This window comes from Protopterus annectens, chromosome 5.part1 (assembly GCF_019279795.1).
Source record: "Protopterus annectens isolate FY-2018-M chromosome 5.part1, PAN1.0, whole genome shotgun sequence".
Taxonomy (NCBI): domain Eukaryota; kingdom Metazoa; phylum Chordata; order Ceratodontiformes; family Protopteridae; genus Protopterus; species Protopterus annectens.
In genome coordinates, this window is record NC_056736.1 from 475042666 (window position 1) to 475063787 (window position 21122).

Consider the following 21122-nt stretch of genomic DNA (forward strand, 5'->3'; position numbering starts at 1 on the left):
CCTCATGCACATAGCGATTATGTATAAAAGCAGTTCCTACACACCTGCATCTGCTAAGCACACCCATCAACATCACCGCCACACCCAAACATATTACAATACAAACTGTAATAACATCACAAATCATTCGCACACTGTACAACATCTGCAGAAGCCTTAACATTCCTTGTCAGAGACACACTAATATGGCCCTATGTGAAATAGCTGCTGTTATACAATGGAACAGCTGCTGATGTAATAGGGTTTGTTTGCAGTAATCCTGTTTCAGAGGGTTGTGCGTACACCGGGATGTGTTAGCAATTAGTGAGTAACAGCACAGTATGCTACACTTGTACACCAAATCAAGGATGTCTGGTGAGCACACTGTACACCACATAACAGTTCATGCATAGTCATATGGCCTTGAGCTGGCCAAACATCCTTGCCAGACTTAAACATCTGCAGAAGTATCAGGTACAAACAAACCCTGCATAAGTAGCACTGCTCCAAAATATAACAGCTGTACTCACATGTAGAACTAAATTGTCTAGCTATTACACACAGTCCACGGGAGTCATGAAGCTAATATATTTCTGTGTGTCTCCATATAGTTGTTGAACTATATCGCAATAACAGATCTAGGCCGTCTCCCTCGAAAGTAAGGCAAACAGACAAAGCCCAAAAGGAGTACTCACTTATACACCACTGTTGCCATGGTATCGGCTAATGGAGTAGCTGCACAGCTGATGTGCATCCAATTAACTACTTTGGAACCGCAATTAGTGGACAGGATACCACATGTTACTGATATGTAACTAGAAAAGGATGGGTTATCACACATTCAAACCATCCGTATATACCAGCAGAACGTTACAAAGAACATTGAAACACAAACCGAAAAGGATTGAATCAACAGTTAATGACAACTTGGGTTACTAATAAGGTATATAGAACAGTCAGTATGTCTGTGTATGTAGTACTATTCTGTAGTATGTAAAGTGCACGCAATCCATATAGTGGAAACAGTTATCTTGTAGTGATGTATTGTTGAGCATAGTAATGCTTGTAGTATTTGTGTGTACTGCTGTAGACCACATGGCAAACACCGCATACACCACAAGGGATGCTATATAAGGGCTTTGAACAGAAATACTCCTCACCAGCCGATGTCAGTGACAGGGCTGGTCCAACAAGTATGTGCTATAACAGGGGATAGTATATGTTGATATATTGTAACTGTAGCCATATGCATGGGTGTAATACAGAGAATAACATGTGGAAGGTTGGGCCACTGTGCAAGTATGTTTTGCATTGTGGGATATCGTGCCAATAACTGTGTAATGTACAGTATTGTAGGCAGATATATATTACAAGCTACATAGCATTACTGTAATGGTAGGCAAACATTAGTTATGTCAATTGGCATTTACAATACACAGTAACAGGATACATATGTCTTTTAGTGCACCTACAGTTTATCAGCATGATAGCAAAGTAAAATGGAAGAGCTATTTAACTATCCATGCACATAAGGCATGTAATATGTGCAAGGGTAGGTACTAGGCTGCCTTACCAAGGGTATCTGTAAACCTAGCTAGCGTGTGTTGTCTTTTTCCACCCCAATAGGTTGGTTCCCTGTGCCTCTGAATGGCAGATCCAATAGTTCCCTGTGCCTCTGTCCAGCAGAGCCACTGCAGTGATCCTTGCGGTGCATGTCTGTCTCCCATCCACATGTCAAGGTTTCCCTTGAAGAGTGCCTGTGAGCGGTCTTGCCTGATGTACATTGGAATCATGTTCCAAAGCATAGGGATTGTCCGGGTCAGGAATCTATCCGTCCAGCACGTCCTTCTCATCGTTGTGGTTAGGTGTATATCCATAGAGCATGTGGCTCTCAGGGGCTTCTGTTTAGGTGGAGCATATCCAGCAATACAGGGTTGGACATGGGCCTTGTATGTCAAGCAGAGATCACCTGTGAGTATGTGGTATGCAACGGAGTACAGCTGGAGTTTCGTAGGTTGGGCTGCATAGGTCATGTGTTTGAGGTCAGTAATCCTCTTGATGTGGTACTGTTGTGTTCTTCCAAGCTGTTACAGTTGTCTTGTAAGGTATATCCCAAATGGGGTGTTGTATCCTTTAATGGGTCTGATATGACATGTGTAGAGTCACAATGGCCCCTCTAATCTGGATGTGAACCCATTAGAGATTAGGGGGGCCATGTAGAAGGATATTCTAACCACCTTGTCATTATGGGTATCAAAGGAGAGATTGCTATCTACTGGTGTTTCCAGATCCCATATTACCTTTTCTGTATGTAGGGGACCAGCACCTATGTGGTAGTCCACAGGTAATTAGTTATATCCAAATGGGATGACTATGCACTTTTAGGCATTCAGCTTGACGCCATGATATTAACACTAGGTATCCGTCTCAGTGCGACCCTTCCAGATGGTGTCTGTAACAGCTGGGGAAACAATTATGTCCCCTACTTTGCAGTCGTCTGCAAACCTTTTCAGCCAAAGCCCTCATGTGCTTGTCTGTACATCAGAGAAGTATATACCGAACATGAGGGGTCCTAGGACTGAGCCCTGGGGGATGGCGGTTTAACTGGTATACAGTCGGACCTGGGGTATGCAACTCCCACTGTGTGGGTTCTGTCCGTGAGCCACTTTGCAAACCATCACATGACGTAGGGGTTAATGTTCAGGTGGATGGGTATGTTGATAATACCAGAAGGAGGAATGGTGTTGAAAGCCTATGAGAGATCTAGGTAGGCTGTGTGAACCTCCTTACCCTCATCTAATGCCTTGGTAATTGTCTCTAAGAAGTCCACCAGGTTTAGGAGGCATGGTCCAGCCTTAACAATGCCAAACAGGGAGGGGTCAAAGGTTGGGAGGCACCCAATGCCTCTGTGACAGTGATCCATGATGTGCACCATAGGCTTGCAGACCAGGCTAGTCAGGCCTATAGGGAAATAGGTCCCGTGGTCTGTTATGGCACCACCTTTGTGGAGATGGATAACTGTTGCTGTGCACCATTCAGGGGGCACTATGCCCGATGTGAGGCTATTATTGAACATGGTGCATAGGTGAGGAGACAGTACGATCCGAAGTTTGTGTAAAATGCAGCCTGGGATGTTGTCCGGTCCCATGGATGCTGTGATATTACCTTTAGAATGTGTAGCTTTGAGAGGGATCTGCCAGGATGTTGCCAATATCAATTGTTTCTGTAATGTTCATGCCTTTGTGCTGTAACTCAGAGTAGATCTGGTTGTTGACATCGAGATATGTGACATAGCTATAGAATACTTTGTGGTTGTTGTTGGTATTAGTTGCGTTATAGTTTTCATAGCTAGCTTTGGAGGATCTTATAAGGGATCTCACCTTCTTACTGAGGCTGGCCAAGGATCTCCTCCACGCATGGTATTGTACTTTCATTTGCAACAGTGTCTTCCTCCTGTAGTACAATATGTTTATGGCAGGGGACCACCAGATTGGTTTAGTTAATTATGAGCATAGCGTCCTGGTTCTGTTTGGGATAGCACAAGCCATGCACTCCTGTAAGTGCTTATAGAGTGCATCTGTGTAGGATTCAGCAGATGTAACAGTACTGTCCATCTGCATGGGTGTCATGACGTCCACCACGTCTGTCTTAAGAAGCATGTAGTTGGCCTTGTAGACATATTATACTGTGTTTCCCTTAATGGGGGGGGGGGGTAGGTGCGGGATGTGGATATCAACGGTGTTCAGCACATGGCCTGATCGGACCAACAAGGAGTTGGCTTCACGTGTGGAGCATCAGTCACTCATGTTGGTAATGACTAGGTCTAGGATATTGTTGTCCCTGGTGGGTATGTGGATATGTTGAGTCAGGGCATTGGTGTTTATGAATTCCAGAAACCATTGAGCAAATGTGTTGGTACACGAGTAGTTTTCCCAGTTAATGGTGGGGTAGATTCAGTGAGACTTATGTGATGAGTGTGGTGTTGTGCGACAGTGTACCTTCTCCACATGACAGTGAGGGTCAGGCTTGGTTGGAGAGACCTTTACCTCCAGTTTGGCTAGATGAGTGCATCTCTCACAGGTTGTAGTGTTGGGTGGTAGGTGGAGAGGCTTGTTCATGTACATGAGGCAATGTGTACATTGCCTCAAGATGTCCAGATTCATCAGATAGACAGGTGAGAACACTGGCAGTTAACTCTTGGACATGCCTGAATATAGAACTACATTCACCTAGATAAGTGAGGAAAATGAGTACAAGAGCTACATTACTCTACGCAAGTGAGAAAAGTATGTACAAAACCTGTTCACCCTTACCTGTAGGTGATGTGGAAGATTGAGTGCTATAGTAATTATTAGCTTACGTAGTGTCTACAAGTCCCGAACAAGCGCTTAGCATGAATAAGCAATCCAGATAGGGTCTTGGATAATATAAACACATGGCCCCTTCCCCCCAACAGGTACACAAGCATATATCCATGTACACCACAGGGCCCCTGTACCCACAACTATGCAGGTAAAAGCTGCACTCAAGCTGCATGGGACCTGCCCACATCACAGGTTGTATCATACACATATGGCAAAACAAGATGTTCTCCAAGTACACATCATGTAAAACACAGCTCCATGTAAGGTTGTGTACACACTGAATGGTGCACACCAACAGGTATCACAACCCATAAAGGGGGAGACACCACTGATAATGGGAAGTACTGCACTACTACCCTGCTGAGTCTGGTTTGGAAGGTCATGAACCTTGATCACTTAAGTGATGTCAGCAGTACAGATGTAGATGACAGTATGGTTGATGTCACACTGCATATCATAACCTTGCCAGGCCATAGGACATCATCACCCATACTGTGTACTACCTACACTCGGTATACTAGATGTACATTCCTATGCCACTGAAGTGTTTTGCAACAGGACTGCTGGCAGAACCAACAATGCAGAAGGTGTCTGAATAATACGTGAACATCACACCAGTGGCAGCTACAGTATGTCAGGGTTAATGAATACTATTCCCCCTCATTGTAGTCCATACCTCACAGACAAACAGAAGGCATCTGCCTATTGAAGTATGTGAATGACTATGACCTAGGAGCAATAGCTGACTCGCATTGTCACCCCATGTTAATAACCCTGTACCCATGAACTACCACCTAGGCAGCGGTCAACATAATGGACACTTGTGTGTGAGGGATGCAGCTGGGCAGTTGTCTTTCCTGTGATAGCTACATCACCACACCTGTCAGGGAGTCACATGTGGCAACTCTAATAATGATAGGGTGCCATTCATGAATATAGAGATCATTGCCCAGCCATACAGAACACTCAAGTGACCCACATCAGATCACATATTTCCTTTAAGGGGTATTGGCCATGTGCAGATGGCCTACACCAGCCTTCCAATTCCCCATCCCACTATGTAGCATGATGCATACCCTGAATAAATCCATGTCCAACCCAGTGATGTCAGACATGCTACATGTACTCATCCTGATCTCGAACACATACTTCATGGACATCCACCTACCACATGCTGGACAGATCCTTGTCCCATACACTTGACATAGTCCTCCCATACTATGCATTCCTGTCCATCAAAGCTGCACATCGCTCCCCTCTCAGACATGGTGTGATGACCGCATGGTAATGCATGGTATATGTATCATTAACCCTGTGGATCCGTAATGTGGCACTGCTCCACCTGGCCCCACAGACCCACCTGTTGGCTACTTCCAGGTAACCTTTCATCCTAGATGCATACATGGCCCATGGCATATAGCCCACTAGTTGACTTTGACTGTACATGCTATAGCTGATATCCATCCCTGCAAATACCATCTGGCTAGCCAGTGTCCCATGTGTATCACTTGTGCAACACAGGTGATACATGGCAGGATGTTGAATCACTGTACAGTGCCATGCAGATGTATATGGCAGAACACATACATGTAAAACCTAATGTGAGCATGTCTGCAGGGTCACAGGTCATGTCTGTTAAGGCAGTGTAAATCCTTATATGTGACATATACACTACATCAAGGTCGACTGCATTAATGTGGACACATCCAGCCATGTGCTGATAGGCAGGAACACCAGTACAGGCAAACAGACATGCCCACATCAAGACAGCAACCACATGGAGTATGAGCAATGTAATCAGGTGACACACACACACATATATGGTGATAATATCCACTCAACATTGAGTGTCACATGTGTGTGACACAAACACGTCAGTGTCATGTAGGTTTTCAAATACAACTATTTAAACTGAATTAATGCAATGCACATGTATGTTCAGCTGTAGCTCTGTATGACTCTGAGGTACTGTGACCTGTCTCCATCATTATGTCATCCAGGTATGCCGCGTGCAAGGCTTCTTTCTTTTACACCCTTGGAGGATGAGGCCCTCATCCCATAACTACTCGACAATCATGACATCCTGTTCAACCATGTGCCACAGGATGCACTGCAGTGGGGAGCCCTGTGGATGGAACTTCGCAAGAGGGTTAATGATGTGGGGGGCCACAACCGCACATACCAGCAGGTATGCAGATAATGTACAGACCTCATTAGACGGGAGAAACAGCGTGCAAATGCAATCACCGGGGAACATGATGCAACAGGTGGTGGACCACCAACCCAGCCCTCACTCACATGTACCGAGGAGCTACTGGCCAACCTGGGGACACCTGCAAAACCCCATCCACAAGCCTTAGCCGATATTGTGGAGGTAGGTGTCTTTCAACCACTGAGCCTGGAGTTGCCTGGTAAGTCAGTACTGCACTTATAACAACTATATTCCATATAGCTGCATGTGTCACTGTACAATATGTAATGTAACATCATATGCAAGGCATGTATACACACATGCCGCATATTATAGTATGCTACTCTGTGTATGCAGGTCTGAGATTCACAGTACTGGCATGTGTGGTTGTGTGTGTGTCCATATATGTTACGTATTGTGGGGAATACATCTCAATTGTTACTCACTCTCCTGTACACTAGTGTACACATCTGTACAGACTGCAATATAGAAAGCAGGACATAGGCAGGGGCATGTATCTCACACATGTGAGGTTATCTGTATGTGCATGACATAGGTGTATTAATTACTGAATGCCACAGTGTGTGTATGTAGGGATGACTGGTCCCTGGGGTGAGGATGTATGTTACCATACTGAACTGATAGGACCCCTCCCACTATCCAGGTGATGCATTCAACTATCCATGTTGATGTCCCTGATCTTAGGCTGTACTGACTATCTGTACATGTGTATTCTCTGTGGTGCATCATGTAGGTGCACAGTACTGTAATGATGATTTGCACGAGTTTAATCAAGCTTACAAAAGTATCAAATCTCAGTTGAGTGATTTATTCATTGAAGGTACTATTTCCATAGACACATACCACTATTTTTGTATGCAAACCCCTTTAATGCCTGTTATCTTTGGAGTGCCTAAGCTCCATAAGAATATGTATGACCCTCCATTGCGACCAATAATAGATGGACGCAAATCAATAACACATGCTTGCGCTAAATGGGTGGATTCCAGATTGAAGCAGGTATTGAAAACAGAAACCCAAATTTGCTGTGATTCATGGTATGTTTTAGAACATTTAAATAACATACCATTTGATGCATCATATGGCTTTCTTACAGTGGACATAAAAGATTTATATACTGTTATACCACACAATGTTGGTATGGCATGGTTTAGAGATTTTTTATTGTTAAAGCAATTGCCAGGAAAAGACATTGATCTCATTATTACTTTGTTGGAAATCATCCTCATTAATAACTATTTTATGTTTAAGGGTGAGTTATTTTTACAAAAATCAGGTGTCGCCATGGGTTCCCCATGTGGCGGCAGCTTTGCCAATTCCGTGATGGTATTTTGAGAACGCACCTATTTATTTCCTCATCATTATTTTAAAGACATGGTCGTTTGGTATACACGTTATCAGGACAACATGTTTTTTATTATAAAGGGAAATTATGATGATGCCCAAGCTTTAGTCGACACTATGTCCACATTTACTTCCTTTTTGGAATTTACTTCGTGTTTTGACACGGATACAATTAACTTTTTAGATATTTCATTGAGTAAGGATATTTTTCAAGGTAGATATAGGACTTGTATTTACCGTAAACCTTTTTACAGCAACTCTTTCTTACACTTTACCAGCAACCACCCATACTTTCAAAAAAGAGGAGTGGTTAAAGGCCAATTAGTCAGAGCTTCAAGAATGTGCTCCCATGAAGAAGATTTTATTACAGAATGTAATCTTTTATGCAACATGTTCATTGGACGTGGGTATCCTATTTCATTAATCCATACTTTGACCCAAGAAGTAATGTCTAAAAGGTCTAAGAGACTTTTAGGTCCTATTTTAAAGATTGCTCAGACATTTGCCCATGACGATACTGACGACCCTTTGTCAACATCTCAGTACACTGAAATAGTTTCATCTGATGGGGGTGGATATATAACTAGTTTTTTGACACAGTTCAATGACACTTCTTATTATGTTAGACATATATTATATTCTAATTGGGGGCTTATTACTCAAGAATCGACTTTCAATAAAGTTCTAGTTCCCAAACCTTTAATAACATTTAGAAAGGGACCAAATTTAAAGAAGTTGTTCGAGATACCACATTTGAAACATAGAAAAATTAAGGGTATGTTTAAATGTGGTTGATGTAAATATTGTAAATACATATTAACAGGCCCTTTTTTCAGCATTAACGGTTTTCAGTATTCTATACAGGACAAATATAATTGTGAAAGTCAGGTTATCGTATATTTGGCCCAGTGTAAATTGTGTCCGTTTTTTTATTTAGGGAAAACCGAGCGTCAACTTAAACAATGCATATATCAACATGTATATGCTATTTCTAGAAGCAATCTGACCAATGCATTAGCAAGACACGTTAACAAGTTTAAAACACATAGTTTTCTTTTTCTCGTTGTGCAAAGTGTCCCTAAGAATCCTAGGGGTGGTCCCTGGCACTTAAAACTTGAGGAACAAGAATTGCTGTGGCAATTACGTACTAATGCGTACATTTATCCAGGTATCAATGATTTGTGTTCTATTAAATGTTTACTTAGATTAAGAGCTCTGGAACGATAATATTCATGATAATATTTAAGATAATTGAACAAGGTATATATTCATTAATATACCAGGTATATATTCATTAATATACTTGGCTTTTATGTATTTTTTATATATATATTATTTTTATATGTATTTGTATTTAGATGTATTGTATGTTTAACATGTTTTCATTTGTTTTATGGATCTGTTGTAGGGAAAACATTATTTTCCCCAATGTTTTTTTCCACATAGTATACAGTTTTAGTGATGATACATTTTCATGCATTGTGAACTCAAGAATTTATTAGGTGTTGTTTTTTTATATATTACAGGCTCATTTTTACAATTTTACAAATTGATTAATTAACAGCTTAATTAGTTAATGATGTTATTCATTTGGTATTTAATGTGGTTACTTTTGTTATTTTATTTGTCTGAGGAAGTGCACGTATTGTAGGTGCATGAAAGCGCTAACAAATAAATTTTTCGTGGACTTGGTGTTTTGATATCGTGGATTTCTCTTTTTTCTTTATTTTGATGATTTGCACATAGGCAGGGGTCCTCATCCCACCAGTAGCAACTGTGTGCGAGTGTGTGTTACTGTGTCGGTGAAGCCATGAGTGTGAGTGTGTGAGTGTGTGTGTGTGTGTGTGTGTGTGTGTGTGTGTGTGTGTGTGTGTGTGTGTGTGTGTGTGTGTGTGTGTGTGTGTGTGTTACAGTGTCACTGAATACATGTGTGTCAATACCTGAGTGTGTGGGTGCAGTTGTGAGCTGGCATCCTGTCATGGGAACGTGTATTACTGATTCCCATTGAGGCATCACACATCCCACTGGCCTCTACCCTTGTAATCAGCTAGACCACTCTCCTACCTCACCACTCCATGTAACTGTACCTGTGATGTCAGCCTTTATGGATGTCACGTCTCTGGCCACAGTAGCTTAATACACAGTTATGCTCTTGGAATGGTAGACATGTTTGTAACGTGGGACATTCTCACTGGTATGTGGCAGCTACACGGTGCATGCTGGTATATTCATACATACCTGTGAGTAGTCCACATTGACATTTGGGACACTTAACTGCAAACACTGACATCCACAAGCACGTGCAATTAGACCTGAAGAAGGACAGCAGAACATCATGACCAACATGTATTTACTGTTATTGCACAAGACACATACTGTTAACAGTATTGTACCCCTGTACTACATGGTATATCTGCTGCCTGTCAACAGTCCTCAACATTTGTAAACTACACATATCATCCTAGTCTGTTCACCCTGTCATCAGACCATATGAGCATGTCCCTGCACTGATGGTGTGGATGTCAGGGATGCGGCACAGGCATCATCATATGTACAGGGTGTTAATGTTTGCCAGAGGCCTATGCTGCACTGTTCTTACACAAGACACATACTGTTAACAGTATTGTACACCTGTACTACATGGTATATCTGCTGACTGTCAACAATCTTCAACATTTGTAAACTACACATATCATCCTAGTCTGTTCACCCTGTGCATCAGACCATATGAGCATGTCCCTGCACTGATGGTGTAGATGTCAGGGATGCAGCACAGGCATCATCATATGCACAGGGTGTTAATGTTTGCCGGAGGCCAAGGCTGCACTGTTGTTACACAAGACACATACTGTTAACAGTATTGTACACCTGTACTACATGGTATATCGGCTGCCTGTCAACAGTCCTCAACATTTGTAAACAACACGTATCATCCTAGTCTGTTCACCCTGTGCATCAGACCATATGAGCATGTCCCTGCACCGATGGTGTGGATGTCAGGGATGTGGCACAGGCATCATCATATGCACAGGGTGTTAATACTTGCCAGAGGAATAGGCTGCACCATTGGATGACATCATGTGTGTGGATTTGGGCCTTTGATCTAATTGGGTGTGTGTGGATGTTATGCATGTGGGTGTTGCGGTGCCCTACATATGTGTCAAGTGTGTGTGTGTATGTCTGCACACAGTTCTCCCATGTGTCTGGCCTACACAGGGGTATTATTGACAGCTGCAGGCTGTACAGGTGAGGTTTTACAGTTCACAGTGTCCGGCCACGGACATGTGACCTGTGCCTGCCAGGGGTTGCAAGGGCACTACCAGACAGAGGTGCAGATTGGGTACTGTCTGATGTCACTAGTCCACTGGAACTGTGTCCCTGTTGGGACTGTCCCGGGCCACGTGCACGTGGCCTGCTTTGTCATTGTGTAGACAGCACAGCACCAGATGCACTGCTGCTGCTACCGACACTATGGGAGCAGGCATGTGAAGTAGCTCGTACACATAGACCTGACACAGGTGATGTAGCAGGCCTATGTCCACGTGCCTGACACCTGACTCCTACCAGATGTTCTAACACAGACAGCTCACGCTTGTGGACTGTCATGCCATGGTCAAGGACTCAAACCATGTCACCCAACCGTCTATTCAAAGCATCAGCAATCTCCTGTTGAGCATTTACCATTGCCTCGATGCTGTTGCTTAAAGAACAGACAGCAGCCCTCTGTAGCTTCTGATCTTCTCTGTTGCACCATTCAGCATGTGCCTGTGCCTCCATTTCAGCCTGAAACATGCGTCTGGTGACACCAGCTGCTGTGCTGTGTCATGCAGTAGCATGTTGGCCAGAGGTCCTCCTACGAACAGCACTGGCCACGTGCCTGTGTGGGGCACCACCAGTAGTTTGGCTGACACCATGGTGTGCAGGCACACCTTCCATAGTCCCCACACTTTCCTGTTCCAAGCTACCACGTGCCAACTGTCCTTCCTCTATGGCCACTGGTGATGGGGTATGTGCAGGTATGGGATCTGTGTGCGGGGATGAGGTGGATATAGATGGAATGGCAACCAATGGCACAGTTTCAGCCCCTGACAACTCTGCCTGTGTCCCAATCATACGTTCATCATCACTGCTAGAGTCTGTGGGGGCACTAACATCTTATGTACCACAGGAGGGCAATGCACCTACATCACCTGTGAGGGCAGACAAGAAGTGTACATTACAATCTATACAATAGACATACACACACATGCATGTAATATGACCGAAGTCATGCAAAATGCATGTTATATAGCAGACGGCATGCAGTGCAGACAATAATAGTGGTAGTTATCATACATCCCTAGGTTGCACACAACAGCATGCATGTGACATAGCAGACGGCATGTAAATTACACAGTCATAGTAGTGGTTAGCATACATCCCTGTGTTACACCATGTGGACCAGCACAGGTTAACAATACACCTGCCTGATGTGTGGCGTATAACCTTGATAATCACATGTAGTATGACATGTGATCTGCTGACGTGTGCAATGACATGCATACATGTTTAACACAATGGTGTCCTGTCAAATATACAGTGGGTCAATGGTGTACCAATTCAGTGTTGTCTGTCCACCCTACAGATATATTGCAAATTTAGCTGATGTGCATGGCCATTGCAGGGAATCATGAGGCATCTCTAGTGCTATACAGTGTGAGTTACAGACAGGGTTCATAGCCATGACTGTGTTCAGATACAATACATATATACTGTGGAATGTGACCCACGGCACTGAGGTGTATACACAATAAACCATGATGTGGAAGTTGTGACACAGGTCACTGATGGGTATACGGATGCCACCCCTGCACATCTGCAACCATATTGCTGCAACCTGGCAACTATGGCCAGACATGGCGAACACGTCATTACACCATGTCCCACATGACATCTGTTTACCACACACACAAACACACACACACACACACACACACACACACACACACACACACTCACACGAGGAGCTAGTATGGCATTTATGTCCATCACCAGCAACGGGAATGTACTGTATCTGTGGCCTGATGTGGATACTGTACAGGTAACTGCTGTTATGTTGCAACACCCTCAAGATGTTCAACACATCCTATGTGGTGGATTGATGCTACACCTACACAAGATGTGCACAGGACTGTAGGATATCTAGTGTTCCACATCTACATTATGACCATTATACAAAGGCCATGGCCGATCCATGTGTAGCCATTGTATGACAGGGCGTACACACAAGCACAACACGTCTACTGTGTGTGTTGCTCCATGTCTCTGGCCATCCTCCATGACTATGTGTGTACATGTGTTGTCCAAATTATTGTAATGGGCATCTATTTCACATGTCTGTGTTGTCCCATATGACATATATGCTCCACTGGCAACAGGGTTATGCAGATAAAGGGTGGTATGTGGGATATATTTTCAGGTTAGGTAGGCAGTGTAGCAGCCAGGCCAATAGATGTCATGGACATGTCAAGATAGCACATCACATTGTGTGACATTCATAGCAGAGCTATGATCCACACCGGTGAAACCTGTGTGCTGGCCATACTCCAGCCCACTGTGTAGTACTGCTTGTATTCACCACATGTGTAGATCAGATCTGTTGTATGTTCCTAAAGTGAACAGCACCTCCACCATTGTATGCACAGCTGTCAACACATCTGGCAATAAAGTTTGTGAGGATTCATGTCGGTGAGATGATTCACATAGCTTGCAAATGTTACACATGGATAGTCATTGTGATGCATTGCAGGTCCAACCTGTATATTGTGACGGGACCATACATTATGTGTACATGTTGTGCACGTGTTACAAACTGTACTGACACTTCTTGTGCCAACAGTGCTGATATATTCACAAGGGACGTCATATCTATTAACAGGTGTCAAGTGATTTGCATTCGCTGTCACCCTGACCACTGTCTAAGTTGTGTGTTATGTCCTTCAATTAACAAAACCATTGCTTACCGGTTACACAGGGTATTGTAGGACCACTTGTGACACACCTGTGAGCTGTCCACAGCAAACATCTGTCTGCAAAGATGCCCCGCCACTTAGTTTTTTCAACACATCTGTCCATATCTGTGGTACATCTTTCTGTACATTCAGCATATCACCATATACAGTTGGCAATGTTGGAGCTGCATTGCAGCTGCATGATGTACTAGGATACACGCCACCTGCATACATCAGCAACTGCACACGCATGTTATCTGAATACACAACACTACGTGTACAAGTGTATAGGTCCTACGATCCTGACATTTGGTCATGTTTGTAGGCATTGCAATTGGTGGATATGTGTAATGACATACATGACACAGGGAATGTTGTATGATATGATGGGTGACCAGTACAGAGGGGATGTTACCTCTGTCAACATTGATATCACACCTTATGTACTGTTAGCATTCAGCAGCCATGGACCTACATTCCATGTGCATGTGTGTAATGGCTGTAGCCACCTGTTTGCACAAAGGACTACAACAGCTATGCTATTTACAGGTATGTTGTGCGTGTGGCATGTACATACCCAGGGCAGGTACATGTACTTTATATCCATACATGAGGGTGTGTACTGGTGTACAGCAACAGACATCTGCTAATGGTGGAAAGTACTGAGGGCCCTTGGTATGTGTACAGCTGACCTGGTCACAGACAGTGGTATCATTGTATTGCATAACACATGATGCAACTGTGTCAGTACATGTGTACTGCCTACAGTTGATGTAGAGCTTAGTACAGTACACAGGTCAAGGGTCACATGGTGGTGTACTCGTCTGTCATACAACATGTATGGTTGCATGTTGGTGGTCCGAGGGCATGGTGGTGTCTGCAGTTTGCATCCTAGAATGCAGCATGTGACACTGTGTCCTGCACATGACTCATCTGTGATGCCTTTCATGGGGGGACCAGTCAGTACATGTGAGTGGCCTTTATGTATGTGGGTACACCACCTGGAGCAGTCCATACCTGTGTTATGGCCCACATGTCTGGTTCTGAGGTATACGGTGGTAGTGCTTGGTTCTGAGGTATATGGTGGTAGTGCTATTGTGCACTACAGAGACATCAGCCAGGTGTTCCTCACTGTACAGATGTCAGTACTCCCCATTGTTGGATCTACAGTGGCCAGATGTGAATATGGACGCTGCACATCTAGCACTGGTTAGCATAAGAAAAAAATGCAGTTGTCCTGTAGGTGTATGGGAGTTAACCTGTGTTTAGGACATTTGGCTTGGAATGGCACTGTGTGGGCTGATTCGACTTGGGTAATATCCACACTCCCTTGTATCATGGATGCATGTGATATGTGACAAAGGCCTGCCTACTGTCAGCCATGTCATCCCAGAATGACAGCTGATGTGTAAAAGGCCGGTGTCAAATATATGTAGAGCAGCGTTCCCGCTAACAATGACAACTACTAACACCAGAGCCCATTACAATGTGTTCTTTACATCTACCTATAACAGCATGGCCACTGTGGCCCTCTGTGTTTAGCATCAGAGTGCATCCCAGTCAGCCCTGTGCTGCTAGGAGTATGAGCATGTCCTGTATATCCTTGTGTAGATGGACACATAGTAGTGCATTCCGACCAGCCCTGTGCTACTAAGTGTGTGAGCATGCCCCCTGTGCTACTAAGTGTATGAGCATGCCCAGTATATCCTTGTGTAGATGTACACATACTGCATTCCGATCAGCCCTGTGCTACTAAGTGTGTGAGCATGCCCCCTGTGCTACTAAGTGTATGAGCATGCCCAGTATATCCTTGTGTAGATGGACATGTAGTGCATTCTGAACAGCCCTGTGCTACTGTGTGAGCATGCCCAGTGACACCTTGTGTTGGTTATGTGCCTCTGTGTATGGGCATGGCCATTGTAACCCTGTATAGTGGTAGTAGTTGTCCATTCCACAGATGGACATATTCCAGGTCAGGATGGATTCATACTTTAAACACACAGGTTCACACGTATGTACATCTTAACTGCCAGTATCCCTGTTGATGTCCGCATTCCCAGATGGTCATAATGACAGCCTTGACATGTGTAGTCTGTGTGGCATGATTCGTATATATGTAGTATTGTAATAGTAATCTGTAAATAGGCAGGTGTTCCATACCCGACACTGGCGTGTGTATATGTCTGTCCCCGTTTGCCGGTGGACTCTAAATTGCTTTTAGACTGCCCACACTCCATACATTTCTTATACCCACTGTTAGCAAGGCTGATGATGTCACCCATCTACAAATACCCCTCTGGGAGGGCTGTACCTCAGTAATCTCAGTAGCGCATTCTGTAACTGCATAATGCTGTAGTGTAATAAAGTATTTAGGGTGGTGTTCTAGTCCCATAATTGCTGTGTGTGTGTGTGTGTGTGTGTGTGTGTGTGTGTGTGTGTGTGTGTCTCCCCATTTGCCTGAGGGCTGAATAATGCTTTTATACTGCTCACGCTCCATACATTTCTTATACCCACCGTTATCAAGGCCGAGGATGTCACCCATCTACAAATACATCTCTGGGAGTACTGTGTCCCAGTAATCTCAGTAGTGCATTCTGTCACTGCATAATGCTGTAGTGTAAAAAGGTAGTTAGAGCATGGTTCTAGTCCCACACTTGCCATGTGTGTGTGTCTCCCCATTTGCCTGAGGATGAGTCATACCTTTATACTGCTCACACTCCTTACATTTCTTAAACCCACCATTAGCAAGGCCGATGATGTCACCCATCTACAAATACAGCTCTGGGAGTGCTGTGTCCCAGTAATCTCGGTAGCGCGTTCTGTAAATGTATATTGCTGTAGTGTAATAAAGTAATTTGGTTGGTGTTTTCATCCCACACATTCCATGTGTGTGTGTGTCTCCCCGTTTGCCTGAGGACTGAGTAATACCTTTATACTGCTCACACTCCATACATTTCTTATACCCACCGTTAGCAAGGCCGATGATGTCACCCATCTACAAATACACCTCTGGGAGTGATGTGTCTCAGTAATCTTGGTAGTGTGTTCTGTAACTGTGTAATGCTGTAGTGTAATAAAGTACTTAGATTGGTGTTCTAGTCTCACACTTGTCATGTGTGTCTATGTCCCTGTTTGCCTGAGAACTGAAAAATATCTTTATACTGCTCACACTCCATACATTTCTTATACCCACCATTAGCAAGGCCGATGATGTCACCCATCTACAAATACACCTCTTGGAGTACTGTGCCCCTGTAATCTCGGTAGCGCATTCTGTAATTGCATAATGCTGTAGTGTAATAAAGTAGTTAGGTTGGTGTTCTAGTCACATACTTGCCTGTGTATGTGTGTCTATGTCCATATTTGCCTCAGGACTGAATAATGCTTTTATACTGCTCACACTCCATACATTTCTTATACCCACCATTAACAAGGCTGATGAGGTCATTCATCTACAAATACACCTCTGGGAGCACTGTATCCCAGTAATCTCGGTAGCGCATTTTGTAACTGCGTAATGCTGTAGTGTAATAAAGTAGTTATGTCAGTGTTCTAGCCCCACATTTGCCATGTATGTCTCCCCATTTGATTGAGTAATACCTTTATACTGCTCACACTCCATACATTTCTTATACCCACTGTTAGCAAGGCCATTGATGTCACCAATCTACAAATACACCTCTGGGAGTACTGTGTCCCAGTAATCTCCGTAGCACATTCTGTAACTGCGTAATGCTGTAGTATAATAAAGTAATTAGGTCAGTGTTCTAGTCCCACACTTGCCGTTTATGTCCCCATTTGCCTGACCACTGAGTAATGCTTTTATACTGCTCACACTCCACACATTTCTTATACCCACCGTTAGCAAGGTGAATGATGTCATCCATCTACAAATACACCTCTGGGAGTGCTACATCTCAGTAATCTCAGTAGCACATTCTGTAACTGCATAATTCTGTAGTCTAATAAAGTAGTTAGGTTGATGTTCTAGTCCCACACTTGCTGTGTGTGTCTCCCCGTTTGCCTGAGGACTGAGTAATACCTTTATACTGCTCACATGCCATACATTTCTTATACCCACCATTAGCAAGGCCGATGATGTCACCCATCTACAAATACACCTCTGGGACTGCTGTGTCCCAGTAATCTCAGTAATGCATTCCACAACTGCGTAATGCTGTAGTGTAGTAAAGTAGTTAGATCAGTGTTCTAATTCCATACATGCCAAGTGTGTGTGCGTGTGTGTGTCTGCCTGCATGAGACAAGTACAGTTCTTTGCAGTATTCACTGTAGCACGTGCTCTAAATGTGTGTTGCTGCAGTGTGATATGGTAGGGGTTTGTAGAGAGGATATGGCAAGTGTGTGCTTGTCTGTCAGAGCCTGTGTAGAGGTGGCCTTGATTGTCTTACCATCGGACATGTTTGGGAGTGGGTTTTGTAGTTTTCCTATATAGTATCCGTCTTATGACACATTGGCCACCTCACGAGGAGTACAGCTGTCAGTCACCAATGGCACTGTGTTGGCAAGCCATACCCATACATCTGGGAAAAGGGCTGGTGAACTAAGTATGCAGCCCTACTAGTACCCAGTATATGTCCCGCACCCATGTGCCACGCACATACAACCTTGAATAGGATATCCCACTATGTTGCTAGTAACATGCACATTGAGGACAGATAGTAGGCATGGTGTGACCACAGTGGCCTGCAGAGGACATGGCACCCTGTACAACGGTACAATAGGCACATATATGCGGACATTGTGCCTTCACTATGTTCCACACTGAATGGCTGCAACATATGTGGTGCCATCATATGTGATCCACTAAGGCCAGACAATGCTGTACACATGTGCCCGGTATGGACCCATGCCACTGACACCACAGAATACCTGTCCATTCTATCCATGCAGGTGCAGGGCAGACCTGCTCACTGTAAGCAGGTTTTGCCACACCATCCCAGTAGCATATCGTGGTATAACAGGCTGTGTACACTACATGTGTCTGCCAAACCAGGTACACCTGTACATGTCACTGTACAGTACTGTGGGACATGCACATCCCAGGCAATGTCCATGTGAAGGACTATCAAATACAGACATGGCATGCATTGCAAAGCTATGGGCCTACGCATTGGTAACCAGGATGTCAGGCCAGATATTGCAGGACCCATCTGTGTGGAACTTTGCAGACACTACACCCCTGCACTGCACACCATTGTCGGGTGACGCAATGGCAAGGATTACTCCTCACCCAGCCTTGTACAGCCATCTTGCACAACCAAACACTACACACACATGGAGCAATGCATACCTGCATGACAGTACTGGCACCCTGTGTCTGCATGTGGGTTGTGATGCTCCCAACCACAGTCACTCCCAGTATAAACCTTGTTGGCATATCAACAGTTGTCGAGCACCTTCACATGGCCTAGCCCATAGAACCTCCAGATATCCCCTGTGGTGCATGTGGTCCTGTGCATTACTGCGGTGTAGCAAACTAAGTAGTTACATTGTGTATTTGCTGCCCTGGCAAAGGTGTCAATGCAGGTCCATTAGAGTGTGGTTGTGGTGACAATGGCATCCGTTCACGTGGACTGACAAGTGTGCCACACCTAATGTATGTCTACTATATCTGTTGCAGATGGCACTCACTTACCTACACACATGTTCTTACAGCACTGCAACATGCCTCCTCTGTGGCACATGTAGTAACGTCATGCACATGTAATAGTAATGAGTAGTCAGGGGTTTGCCTCTGTACTATTCAGCGTGTGGCAGATTATGGTTAAGTCTCCAAGCCCTTCCCTGGTGTACATTGCCTGTCCCACACACACACTATCTGGTGGATGTGAAGGTGTACACCTGCACAGCAGCAGCATGTGTATTGTAACAGATGGAAATGGTCAGGTGATGGCCTCTGCATCTATTGCAGTCCTCCTCTAGCTGGTTGCATGTGGTACAGCTGTGATGGTGTTCCCATAGCCATCCGCATGATAAACACAGTACACTATTTAGGGAAACATGTTATTATCTGACCATGACAGTCTCTGTGAGTGGTACCTGGATGTGGTGTTCTGACATGGCATCGCAGATGATATCTGGATGTACCTCAATTATTTTCAACAGTGGGAAATAGCCTAATGACAGGAGAGTGATGTGCCACACAACTACAGCATGTAAGTGTAGCTATGCTGCATTGAGACTACTGCCTGTTTAACGTGTGTGTGGTAATGGCTATTCTGCATGTTAAAATACAGACATGACAGTACTCTGTTCATGAGGGAACCCCATCTGTAGGGCCATTTGTGAACAGGTCAGTGTGTACAACCATTTGTTTCCTGTGTTACACACTGAACACACTTCTGTGCACAGCAGAAGCATGGTGTGGGGATTGCAGACAGTACATGATGATAGGGATGTGTTACTGCCATCGCATCCCTGACTGGACATGTGTCACATGAGACAGTGGTATGACTGACACTGTGTGGGATTCCCAGTGAAAAGCTAATGATGGGCAACTGTTCATAGCAGCGGTCACACGTCTACTACACATTGTGCAGTTGCCATGCGGTATATATGCATGTGTTGTGCTCCCTCTGCAAATGTATACCATCTGTTGTGTTGGATTGCTGGTGATATCTATGTATACTGTCGTAGGTAATCCTGTATGCTGTTGTCTATCACTAAGCCATATGAGGGTTTAAAATGCATCACCATAGGCCGAATGGGTTGGTAGGTCCCGGCAGAGCCTCCTGTCCCACTTCAGCTGACCATGGCACTGGGCACTAGCACATCTGGGGCCCAGCCATTAACATCAACCTCTGTTGGCTCTGCACCACCTTCTGGTGGTACCACCACTGGGGATGGAGCATGTCCCCCTTGGAAGCGGGACCAGACAGGTACATATCTGCAGTTGTGCTGTCCCAGACATGTTGAGTAGTTGGCTCCCTAAGGGGTTATGAAGCCAGATATGCTAGTTCAAGGGTGGAGTGTCACATTTACAGGGTGATGCTGCCCCTCCTGGACAGCCCCCAGCACTGCCTCCTTTGCAGCTGTGTAGGTGCACTGGCAGTTGCCCATGGCTGGAGACCTCTGTCCCACTGTTCCCATGTGCTTTTGAATGCCGATGACCCATCCCCATCCAGGGTGTATCCCCACCCCACATGTGTCATATACCAACCCTGTATGCTGTCATTTCTGTGCTCCTACCTATCCTCCACGGCCATACCTACA